The sequence below is a fragment of the Neofelis nebulosa genome, chromosome 15, assembly GCF_028018385.1.
Source record: "Neofelis nebulosa isolate mNeoNeb1 chromosome 15, mNeoNeb1.pri, whole genome shotgun sequence".
Taxonomy (NCBI): domain Eukaryota; kingdom Metazoa; phylum Chordata; class Mammalia; order Carnivora; family Felidae; genus Neofelis; species Neofelis nebulosa.
In genome coordinates, this window is record NC_080796.1 from 54,253,285 (window position 1) to 54,266,792 (window position 13,508).

General features: G+C 41.2%; 1 long non-coding RNA gene across 1 annotated transcript in view; it reads right to left on the reverse strand.

Moving 5' to 3' along the window:
- Positions 1-13,508, reverse strand: part of LOC131495596 (uncharacterized) — a 65,414-nt gene that overhangs the window by 26,333 nt on the left and 25,573 nt on the right. Inside the window, exon 2 of the long non-coding RNA XR_009254008.1 lies at positions 10,952-11,035. This is a non-coding gene — a long non-coding RNA (uncharacterized LOC131495596). The remainder of the gene's footprint in view (positions 1-10,951; positions 11,036-13,508) is intronic.

Sequence of the window (13,508 nt, forward strand, 5' to 3'; positions counted from 1 at the left end):
AGAGAGAGAGGGAGACACAGAATCTGAATCAGGCTCCAGGCTCTGAGCTGTCAGCACAGAGCCTGACGTGGGGCTTGAACCCTGTGAGATCATGACCTGAGCTGCAGTCAGACGCCCAACCAACTGAGCTACTCAGGCTCACCACAAGACTAGTTTATTAAGGTAACTAGCTAATATAAGATGCTAACAGCTCAATTATGAATACTTGATCTTATTCATAAGGAAAACAAATTGAAAAATTCAGGCAAGGGCGCCCGGGTGGCTCAGTGGGTTGAGCATCCAACTCTTGGTATCGCCTCAGGTCATGATCTCACAGTTTCCTGAGTCTGAACTCCGAGTTGAGCTCCATGCTGACAGTTCAGAACCTGCTAGGAATTCTCTATCCCCTGCCCTTCTCTCTGCCCCTCTCCCACTCACACTATCTCTGTCTCTCTCAACATAAATAAACTTAAAAAATAATAATAAAATAGAGATAATAACAGTATACTTCCTAGAATCTAGTTCCCCTCAAATCTGTGTACTTTCTTTTTGAGAAGCCTGAAACTCACTAATGAATTTATGAAAATAGAGACTGTTTTATTACCCAACTCTGTGGTATAGTTCTTTTCTTCTTCTTTTCTTTTGTTTTCTTTCTTTTTTCTTTTCAAGTAGGCTTCACATCCTGTGTGGAGCCTGGTTCAACGGGCTTGAACTCATGACCCTGAGATCAAGACCTGAGCTGAAATCTGGACTCAGATGCTTAACCGACTGAACCACCCAGGCACAAGTGTTGTATAGTTTTGCAATAATAACTTCGTCCCAATAGATCTGTTTTTTTCCCTTACGATGATATTGTTATATACTGAGTCTTAAACTATGATCAAGTGGGAAAAAATCCATAGAGCATCCTCAGAGGTACTTTTACACACTGACTGTCACATACCATTCGGGGGGGGCGGGGAGAGATGGGGCACCTGGGTGGCTCAGTCAGTTGAGCGTCCGACTTTGGCTCAGGTCATGATCTCACAGTTCGTGGATTCGAGCCCCGTGTCCGGCTCTGTGCTGACAGCTCAGGACCTGCAGCCTGCTTCAGATTCTGTGTCACCCTCTCTCTGACCCTCCCCCATTCATGCTCTTTCTCTGTCTCAAAAATAAAAAAGATAAACATTAAAAAAAATTTTTTTAATAAAAAAAGAGAGAGAGAGAGAGAGATTCCATTTCTGAAATTGGTCTGGCAGAGCCTAGCTTTGTAGAACCACCTTACCTCAGGGTAAGAAAACCCCTAGACAGGGTGGATAAAAATTTAAATTTCTCATAGCTGAGTACAGGTAGGTAGAGTTTCCACAGAATGATAGAGACTTTCTTTGGCTCTTCCCTTCCCTAAGTCTAGGAAGTTTTGGCAAGTTAGAAAATAGGATAGTAATCACAGCAGTCAGACTAACCTTTTTTCTGTAGATGTAAGTCGGTTTATCACTCCTTTGCATAAAGCCATCCCATTGCTACCCATCACATTTAGGGGGGAAAAAAGCAAACTACTCGGCAAGACCTATCAGGCATTTCCTGAGCCAGTCCCTGCCTACTTCCCTCTCTAACCTCCTACCATTCTGCCACCTGCTCAATGGACCAGCCTTTCTGTCTTCCCTCTAACAGGTGAAACTAATTCATGCCTCAGGACCTTTGCACTTGCAGTGTTCCTTCCTGAAACAATCTTCTCTGAGATCTTCACATGCCTTATTCTTTCACATCATTTGTGTCACTTCTCAAATGTCACTCACTGAGTTTCTTCCTGACTTCCTAGCTCAGAGATCCCTTCTATTTTCTTCACAGCACTTATTACTATGTACTTGCACACTCTGTCTATTCCGCTGAAATGTAAGTTTCAGAACAACAGGGAGGGACCAGACACCCGAAGAGTTCCTAGCACTCAGTGCACGCTTAATCAATGTGGGTTAGGTGCTTAAAATAAGTGCCATTTCCTTAGAAAAAAATAAGTCTGGTGGTTTCTGCAAATGTCTCTCCCTTTTAGGTCAGTTTCCTACTCCCTAGATTAGGTTCTGACCCTCTAAAATCACATCAACCCCTTATCTCACTTCCCCAACCCTACTGGTTCAGGTCACCCCACAAGTCATTTGGGAAATGGCCAATGCCCCTTTAACGTGGTATGCCTGAATTTTGACATCACAAGAACTGCCTTTCTCCAAGAAGTGACCGTGAGTTAAGCAAGGAAGCATAAAGCAAGATGTGATACAATGTAAATGTGGGGTTTTAGGCATGTTTGGATGTTACTGCTTATATAAAAGCTCTTCTTCCTTTAATAAAAATAATACTTCAATATGGGAACTCTAAACAATATATTAGCCAAAAGAAGAAAATAAAAATTGATCATGATTCTCTTAATCAGAGAGCCACTGTTAAAACCTTGGTATTGTATATGTATACCTTTGTTTTCTATTTATGCATATACACTACATCTACCTTTGTAAGCTACTTTATTTTAATCTAACAATATATAATGAGTATTTTTATGCCATTAATTATTTTTCCATAGCTTGATTTTAATTACTTTGTCAACAAACATGTATTGAGCTTAAATGGATTATTGTCCTTGAGCAAAGCAGGTGGGATTCTCTGGGGTCCAGCTTTTTACTGCAGCCTCCTCATGGAGAAATGGCAACAACAGGCCAGTTGTTTTGGAAGGCAAAAGAACACGAAGATCAAGATTTGGGGGAACTAAACATTAATTTTAGTTCTATTAAGAGTTCCAAGATGAGGCTTGACAAAACACAGAAGGAGTCCGTCCAGAATAGGTAACCAAGACTCAAAATACTTCTTGGTTAAAATAGAACTCATCTACCAGAATCATGTTAAGATCAAGAGCAAGACAAAAAGGACATTAGAGGGAGAATGGGAAAGGCGGGGGGCGGGGGGAGGGGCGCGGAGAGTAGGAGACACAACAGAAGTGTGCTCTCCGTAGGAGAGTAAAATCCATTGTCCAGAGCCCCGAACCAGAAGAAAGACTCATTGGAGGTATGATAGGTGAGCAGAACCCAGAGGGCCCAGTGACACAGTAAATAAATAGCTTCAACTTAAGCCACAAAGGGCTTAAAATGGGGAAGCCTGCTGTCAGGCAGGACCCACAAAAGAAGGTTCAGTGCAGATCCGGTGGTAGATGTGGGTACAGCAGGAAAATAACGATGTCTGGGTCTTATAGAAGGGAGAGGCCTGTGGACTTCAGGAGGCATAGGTAGTAAGTTCCTCAAAGACAGCATTGAATTCTTCAGCCACGTGCCCAGGTTCCACCAGTAGGACTACCAAGAACATAGATGAGAAAAGAGAAAACTTCACTGTTGTTATAGCAGGAGGGTCAGTGTGGAAAGGTTATGCCTTGCCTTCTGGCATTTAGCAAAGCTTTATGCAAGCTCTAAGCTCTATCTTACAGGTGCTCAGGTTGGTTAGGGAGAAACAGGAAGAAGGATACAAAAACATTATGTGCATGAAAACAAATGCCCTGAAAGCCTCACAGAGCCTCTGTGTGGGGTTCTCAGGTGAAGGCAGTGGGATGTCTTTCTCTGACTTTGAATGCTACATTCTTTTCCGAGTTACCCAAGCAGCTGGCCTTGATCCCTAATACCTTTTAGAATGTATGTGTTTACTCATAAGTGCCTCTCCCTTCCTGGAGACTAGATAGGAGCTCCCGGAAAACAGGGCATGTGACTACACACTGAAATGCCCCTCTTGCCTCAGCTCTGAGGATCTGTTGCTGGATTCACTTTGTCTCAGTCTTTTCTTTTTTCTTTTTTCTTTTTTTCTAATGTTTATTTATTTTTGAGAAAGAGAGCATAAGCAGGGGAGGAGCAGAGAGAGAGGGAGACACAGAATCCAAAGGAGGCTCCAGGCTCTGAGCTGTCAGCACAGAGCCCAACATGCGGCTCACACCCAGGAGCCGTGAGATTATGACCTGAGCTGAAATCAAATGCTTAACCGACTGAGCCACCCAGGAGCCCCTGTCCAAGTCTTTTTTATGAGGAGAAAGCCAGACCCCCCGGGAGGCGGCTTAGTCCTTCAGGTAAACAGACTTTGCCAGCCCAGTTTACCAGGCACACCCAGATTTACTCTTCACCTGGCCTCCCTAGTAACAGCAACCCCACCCCTGTGCTCATGTATCCTCTACCCCCACATGTGTTTGAACCATAACAAAGATTAAATAGCACTGGGGTTGTTATGTGAACTCAACCACAATAGATGACGATGGCTCAAGGAGTAAAGTTGAAAAGCAGAGATGTCAACCAAGATAACTTTGCCTATGTGTTCAAATGGAATAATTGGAACACCTGTTTCTCCTGCTTCAGGAAAGCCCGTGGCCCTACCGTCTCTCTACGGAAATGCTTATTTCTCACTCAGTCACATCCGGCTCAAACTTTCTGTATTGTCTCAATTCATCCCATGTTTGGAACATCTTGCCACACAGTACCAGGAGCACTTTTTGCACACTGTATCACCTCATGTTGGACATTACCTCCGATCTGTTCACGCCCCCAAATGCCACCAACAGAAGGTGGCATATGGAGCAGATTTTAAGTATAAATTTCAAGTAATGGGAAGAGTCCACAGCAATCATTGCCAATAAAGTCTAATAGTAAATTCGATTCTTGGAGCATTTCGACTGCTTTCCCACCTACTTTTCTCTCGGGTCTCCTTCCTGAGAAGAGCCCATCATATTGTGACCTCCCTCCTGCTCATCTCTGACCTCCTCTTCTTCCTCAAGTTGCTCTTACTTCTTCTGGCAGAGCCATTTCATTGTTCACCATTTTGTTGTTACACACTTTCCAGATCAAAACCTTAAAATTTTCCCTTCCTCCTCTAAAGTAGTCTCGGTGGTATTATCCTCAGACATAACAAGTATATCTCTCTCTCTTTTAGCAAGTATCTCCATAAGAGCAACTCTAGCACTGGTTATTAAAAGAACATTTTGTTATCCTGCCATAGCCGGAAAAGAAGAGAATGTTTGGAAATCCTCTAAACCTAAGGTTGCATTCTTTGGGAGAAAAAATATTTATTACCCTTCCACCCCAGCCCCTCCTGTACAATGAATGACCCTCAAACCATCACGGCCACGCAGAATCCAGCTCTGGAAGGGAAGGCACACCTCTGGGTGTGACGCCATGTGTAAGGAAAGGTGGAAAAACAAGAGGGAAGGTGCATCTGGACACGACAAAATATATGCATCCAAAGCTCCACGAAACAGCATGAAACCCAGTCTTGCTGAAATAAAATCCCATCTGTCCCACACAATCATTTTCCCCTTGTTAAATAAGATGCCAAGTTACTTTCACCAGATTGGCATTTGGCCTATGCGAGAACAAACAGGAGAATCTCCCTAAGTTTGTTTCTGGATATGAACAATGGTGATTGCTGCCGTTGTTTGTGGAACCTCCCTGTCAAAGCAGCTGAGCGATTGGGAATGGCAGAGTGGAGCCCGCCAGTATCTATTGCAGTCATTTGCCAGGATAATGTGGGCTTGTCAATTACGCTGTCAGGCAGCAACTTATGTTGAATTTGAAACAGTAAATGTCATACAAAAGCATAAGTGATTTATAGATGAGAGTACAGGAGCACTTAAAATCTGCAATGTAATGAAATGAGATACCAACAGATTGCATGTTTTGTGGTTATTACCACAGAGGGGGAAAAAACCCTCTAGAAAAGAAATAACTATTTGAGAGCAATCAGCTCCGAAGAGCGAACCACTTCCCACCTCACCCCCTCTCCCAATTCTTGGAACATTCAGTCGATCTATCAATCTGACTAACTAATAATGCCTTGGTACTTTACTTTAAGTAACAAAAGCTACAGCACTCAAATCAAAAGTCTGCTCTCCAGTGCACTTTGCAGCCTCACAATACACCATGTGACAAAATGCAAAAGGCCTTGCTAAAGGCAAGGGGGGAAAAAAAACAGAAAAATTCAAGGTAGGTCATAAGCTAGAGCTAAACTGACCTATTTTGATACAGCCAAGCTTCCATTTGTTTTCTGAGGCTTGCCCTTTGAAACCACATTGTTACATTGAAATGTTTGCTTCTGTTGCTAGATCTGCTTGCAAGAACAAAACAGGTTCCGAGACAAGAAATCTGAAATTGGTCGCACACCACACTCTTATCCTCCGTTGCCAGCTCTGCAATTCCATCCTGGAGGCCGCTCTGACCTGTGTTTCCATTACTTCCTATCTGCTGACAGGACTTCAGTCTCTCTCCCACCTCCCTCTCTCCCAGCTCCCCTGTCCATTGCTCTTGGCTTTGTTTTCAGGATCCCGATGGGGATTCTAACCAGTTTCCATAGCTATTTGACCCCCTTGACTCGGCTGCTTGCACTTGGCTTACATGTTTTATCCTCCCTGTCCTGTCTACACCTCCATGCTGCCTGAGCTATTTCCTGTCTTGCCCTTTTGCCTTGTAGCCTTCCTATTGTCTCGGCTACCTTTTAAATCTTTACCGCTCTTTTTCCTACAGTACTTTTACTGTGGGTCCTTTAATGATATGTCCTCATAACATAGTCCGCAAGCTAGCCACCAAACTTTCAATGCAGAAAGCTCACCTCCCCAATGCAGTCAAAATTTCTGGCCTCCCCTGCCCAGTCTACCTTGACACTTCTACAGGAAGCCAGGATACTTCTGCTCAGGCAGAAACTCATCATCCATAATGAAACGTAATACAGAACAATTCTAAATTATTCCTGCCCACCAGAAAGAGATGTTGTATTCTTTACTTAAAGAGATGGAAACCTGGAGCTTTCATACAAGCGCCAAGTATATTTTTGAGCCACAGATCTCAACAGTAATATTAATTATTGTTACCAAATGAGGGAGCTCCATAGAGGATTTTCTTGGGGAAAGGGAAATGTTGGAGATTCCAACTTTAATTTTTTAATTTTTTATTTTTTTTTAATTATTTTTTTTTAACGTTTATTTATTTTTGAGACAGAGAGAGACAGAACATGAACAGGGGAGGGGCAGAGAGAGAGGGAGACACAGAATCCGAACAGGCTCCAGGCTCTGAGCTGTCAGCACAGAGCCCGACGCGGGGCTCGAACTCATGGACCGTGAGATCATGACCTGAGCCGAAGTCGGTTGCTCAACCGACTGAGCCACCCAGATGCCCCCCAACTTTGATTTTTAATTCTTCCCTTGCCACGGTGATCGCAATATCAGAAGTTTATGAGGTGGGGTAGTCTTTAGCACATCCTTTTTTGTGTGCTTTTATATTGGGATAAACTGACAGACCACCATGTCTGTATATCTTACAGTTGAACCACCATATCTCAGTATATCCTATGTTGTTTTTTTTTTCATTTAAAAAATGTAAGTGGGGTCATTTTCCCTAAGGAAAATGGAAATCTCTTTTTTCAAATGTAAGTGCTCTGTTCTGTTTGACATATACTGCTACATTCCTTGGCATCATCAACAAGGAAAACTAGAATATAAACTCTAGGATTACATATAATGAGCCATTATCTCTCAACTCCTACACTGTGCCCTTATCATAAGGGAGGTTCTGCTGAGAGGCACATTAACTCCTTTATTTATCACTGAAACTCAATCCTGATGGGTTTATATTTAAACATGACTAAGTACAGTGGGGAATGTAAGATTGAAATGGTTCATGGCTCCTTATAGTTTACTTTCTTAAGCAGAATGATATCACACATATAGAAAGAGATAACTACTACGCAAATAAAAAATGAATAAAGGACATTCACGGATAAGCTCTTCAGCAGAGATAAACATCCTGAATTCTTTCACCAAGAAAATTACCTAAAGTGGGAAGTGTATCTAAAATCAGACATAACAATTCAGACTCCTTTCTACCGCTGTTGGCTGGGAAAACCTGGACAAGTTATTTAACTTCTAGGAACTTCTTTTCTTCTCATCTGGTAAAAAGGGATAATTTCTAATCTCTTCAAAATTAAAATGAATTACATAGATAAAAGCCTCAGTAAATGCTGGTCCCTTTTTCCTTGTCCATAGATGCTATTCAAGATTCTCATCAAACTATCCCTCCTAGAGATCACTCTCCAGAATATTGGCCCAGACTGACACCTCCCCAGAACCTTTGCACTTGGCTGTTCCCTGTGCCCAGAAGGCTCATCCCCAAGATCTTCTCCTGGCTAACTCCCCATTATTCACTTTCAGCCCATTTCTGGCCACCTCAGAGATGTCTCCCATGTTACACACTCTCTCTATCCCATTACTGTTTTATCATCTTTGTGGCACTTACTGCTACATGAACTCCTCTTATTATCTGTTCGTTTCACAATTTATTGATCAGTCTACACACACACACAGAACAATCTTCACGGAAGGAAAGAACCTGAGCACCTAGTTCACTGCCAGATCAACATAGTGTTTATACTCGACCTTGAAAACAATGAAGAGCCAAGTCACTGAAGACAGTGAGGGTTATCATCTCAGATCACACTCTGGCCACAGTGTGAAAAATGGAAGGCTCTGGAAAAGGCAAACTTATGGAGACGGTAAAAAGATCAGTGGTTGCCAGGACTTGGGAGGAAGGAGAGATGAATAGATGGAGCACAGAGGATTTTTAGTATGACAAACTTTCTGTATGATACTATAATGGTGGATACACTGTCATTATCCATTTGTCAAAATCCATAGGATGTACAACACCAAGAGCGAACCCTAACATAAACTACGAACTTTGTATGAAAAGAATGTGTCAGCATTGCTTCATCATTTGTAACAAATGTGCCACTCTAGTGAGGATGTCGATAGGGGGAGAGGGTGTACTTGTGTGGGGGAAGGGAGTATATGGGAACTCTATATTTTCTGTGCAGTTTTGCTGTGAACCTAAAACTGTTCTACAAAATGAAGTCTTTTTTTTTTTTTTTTTAATGGATTGAAGAAAGCAAAACTTTAGACAGGGAAATGGGAATAAGACTGGAATAATCTAGGGACACCTGGGTGGCTCAGTCAGTTAAGCATCTGACTCTTGATTTAGGCTCAGGTCATGATCTCACAGTTCATGAGTTCAAACCCTGAATCAGACTCTGTGCTGATAGTACAGGGCCTACTTGGGATTCTCTCTCTCCCCTTCCTCTCTGCCCCTATCCTACTTGCTCTCTCTCAAAATAAATAAATAAACTTAAAAAAAAAATTGGAATAATCCAGGCAAGATATGACGAAGGCCTAACCTACAGCTAGACTCCCACACAGGCTAGGGTTTATGTCCTTTTGGTGTGTAAATGTTCGTCTCAAGCAGAACACCTTGACAGGGAAACAATCCCAAGAATGCGATCCTTCTGGCATCTAATATAATGAGTCTATTACCTACACTGATCTATCTCTTTTGCTTTTTTTAGTTAAAATATATACATATATATTAAACAGCCAGTCCCTATTAATAGGCTCTTAAGCAGTTTATAGTCAACTAAATCCCAAAGATATTTTACATAATAATATACCATCAAAATACATTTTCTCCATCTTCTATTTTCAAAAATCTTTGTTGGTTTCAAGCCAATCTGCTTGGCTATCATGATTGTTTTGATTCCTCATTTATTCAACATAATATCAGGTTCATCTGTCTCTTGAGTGGGTCACCCACATATTTTATAAGCATGCCTTCTATATTTTTATCCCATTGCAGCAAATGATTCTTTTTAAAAAATTTTTTTTCCAACGTTTATTTATTTTTGAGAGACAGAGAGAGCCAGAGCGTAAGCGGGGGAGGGCCAGAGAGAGAGAGAGGGATACACAGAATTCGAAGCAGGCTCCAGACTCTGAGCTGTCAGCACAGAGCCCGACGCGGGGCTCAAAGTCACAAACCGTGAGATCATGACCTGAGCCGAAGTCAGATGCTTAACCGACTGAGCCACACAGGCGCCCCTGCAAGTGATTCTTTATAAGCAGCCGGAGAGTGGAGGGATATACAAAGCCTAACAGTGCCCTTTACTTCTCATCTCAAGCTATGTTCTATACACTAAATTCCAGGGTAAGCAAGAAGCTGCCATGAATTTCTGTGTTTCTTTATGGAAAACACTTGTGAAAAATTGACGATTGGAAGGCTAAGAGCTCCCGATGGGACAAATCTAGAGAACTTCATCCATTTTTATATAAATGCATTAATCTAATCACTGTCATTTTAGTTGTCAAATCACATTTCTCCATCTGGTCCACAGGCCATCAGGAAAGAACTCCTGGTTCTGGGGGCTGTGTTGAAGCTGGATTGCACGGCTGACTCTGTATGCCTGCTGCACCCTGGCCCCATTTTAGGTGGACACAGCACTGATTAAATCCCTGCCCTCATCAAGCCTACTCTCTAGAGAAGTGACATTCTAGTGGTACCTGAACATTCTAACCTTTGCCATAAACTTCAGGTTATTCTATTTATTAGTCTTTCTTAGAGGATTTTCAGGTCAGGATGCCTTTAAAAGTCTATGCCTCTTCTAGATATTGGTCCTTAATTTCTTACCCCTTCTAGTTTTATACGTGCCCTCTTCAGATTCTGAGCTCAACAGACTAATTCTGAGATGGAGGCATTTACTTGTTTACACGCCTCCCTGTCTGCATACTGCTCCTGACCACAGCTGGGGACAGACGGATTCACTTCCAGTCCTGGCTCTTCCACTTATTGGCTGTTATTTGGGTGAATTACTCAGCCTCTCACAGCCTTTTTTCATCTGCAAAGTACAGATTACCAGACATACTGTAGAGCTCTGTTGTAAAGCGTAAATGAGCTAATGAATATAAAACACTCAGCAAAGTGCCCAGCATGTAGGAATCCCTTAGCATTTATATACACAAAGCTTAATGCTCTTGATTTATGCTCTCGTTGTGAATTTCTGACAATGTCATCAGATCTCTTTTTTTTTTCTGAAATTTTAAATTTGTGTTCTCACTTAAATGTCCCTTATTGCAGGATATCATGGATTCCTCTAGCCCAGGTAGCCACTGTCTCACCTGTAAGGATGTGGGCTCCATGAGGACCAGGGGCTCGCTTTTCTATCTTGTCCAAAACAGCATCTCCAGCAACTCGGGTAGTTCCTGGTACATAAAAAGGCATGCAAATATTAAATGAAAGAACTGATCCCGTTTAGGAAACATGTGCCTGCTCTCCCTTACTCTACTAATACTAACTCAGGGATGACAAGACACTGTCTCAATTCCCATTAATTATAAATCACTAACCACATTTTCTTGTCTGTCAGAATTAAATAATGAAAATTCTCCTCATCGATGCTTTGCATTTTGAGTGATGACACTGTCATTTTATTAGACATAGAAATAAACTATGTTCTTCTTGAAAGCTGAACACACACTCAAAACTGTTCTCATGGCTGTTATGTCACGTTTGCAAAAAGACTTTGATGGTTGTTGCCACACAGATATGTTTGAACAAGAAAATATAGGACCATGTTATATATAGTAGTTTTGATCTCTTCCTGACATATGTTAAAATCTAACAGTGATAGTATACTGAGTAAGCATAAGGCCACATAGGCCTACTAGAAGTATGAATAGTATAACTCTACAGATTATTCAGCTGGGAAGTTCTTAAGTGTTTACTGAGAATCTACTATGTGGACAGCACTATAGAAGTTACCAAAATAGTATCAAAACACATCTATTCAGGGACGCCTGAGTGGCTCAGTTGGTTAGGCGTCTGACTTCAGCTCAGGTCATGATTTCACAGTTTGTGAGTTTAAGCCCCACATCGGGGTCTGTGCTGACAGCTCAGAGCCTGGAGCCTACTTTGGATTCTGCGTCTCCCTCTCTCTCTCTGCCTCTCTCCCACTTGTGCTCTGTCTCTCTCTTTCTCTCAAAAATAAATAAAATGTAGGAGCACCTGGGTGGCTCAGTCGGTTGAGCTTCCGACTTCAGCTCAAGTCATGATCTCACGGTTCATGGGTTCAAGCCCCACATCAGGCTCTGTGCTCAGCTCTGTGACAGCTCGGAGCCTGGAGCCTGCTTCTGATTCTGTGTCTCACTCTTTCTCTCTGCCCCTCCCCTGCTCACGCTGTCTCTCTCTGTCTCTCAAAAATAAATAAATGTTAAAAAAATTTTTTTTAATAAATAAAATGTAAAAAAAAAAGAAATTTTAAAAACACATCTATTCAAAGAGTAAAACTCTATATTAAAACATACAAATGATACTTCAACTAAATAAATCTGAGAAACCCGGGACTTCCTCTCTTCTTGGATTCCAGTTTTACACCACAGTCTATTCTAAGGTACAGTGACAGTGGTAGGTTTTATAAAAACCTACAATCTACAATCCACACAGTCCAACCCAAACATAGATCTCCTTGGTTCATTTCCATTTTCCTGTGATGAAAAGAAAACACACAAGGTGAATTCTTCAGAAGCAATATTGCAAGCATCACTATCTGAGGGATAAATTGTTAAGAGAATCAGGGGTTGGGAACAGGCTAGCAATGGCCTGAGAGACATTTACATATCTGCATGTTGATTTTCTCCCTCACCATATAAATGTATCTCTTGGTGATTGTCTATCCTGTAATACATTAAATAAGCATTCCCTGTTGAATTCCTACTTGAATTTCTCAAGTTCAAGCACAAGGATGCCAGGCAAGACTGTTCAGAGGGCTCTGTGAATGGTCTCTCCTCACCTAGTCTGGTACCAGGCTTATTCCATTGTCATGACTCAGGTTGACCCAAATACAATTAGGAATCCAAAATCTACTTGAAAAGTAACTTCCTTGAAAATAGTCCTTAACGAGAGAAAAATCCTAAAACCTCATGTATGTTAAATTTTAAACAATATTTTACACAGATACACAACTTTTTTCTGTGGATATGATTTACAAACTGTTATATTTTAGATGGAGGTAGGAGAAGCTGTTCTCTATTATGTCATGACTGATTTTTTCCTGTATATTATTTCTTTGAGTTACTTAAGTGAATTATCTGTAAGGGATATTTTTATAAACATTTTCAAAATGTTAAAAATTCCATGTTTGATCACCACATTGTATACTTTAAATATCTTATAATTATGTCAATTATACCTCAACAAAACTGGGAGGGGGTGGAATATATACAACATCTCCAGGACCATTAAAAATAACTCCATGTTTGAAGCACCATCAAAAAGTATAAGCAGCCTCCTCCATAAAATAAAATCATTGGAAGTAATCATTATTAGGCAAAAGAGTAATAAATGCCATGTAATATGGAATCTACCAGAATTCAGAACATCAAAATGCGACTTGTGTCCCAAATCTTGCCTGTCTTCTACTCTGGTAAATGAAGTCTCACTGAATGCAGCCACCTTCTTGTGTACATTCTGTGGCTGCTTTCTCACTACAATGACAGAGATGAGTAGATGCCACAGAACCTATATGATACTTGAAGCCAAAAATATTTACTACCCGGCTCTAAATGGAAAAAGCTTGCTGACTCTTGATTTAGATTATATAACTTTCTCTGGTCAAAAAAGAGGACAATGTATTTAGTACTGTTAAAAAATATAATAAATACTAAATTAACTCTTTAG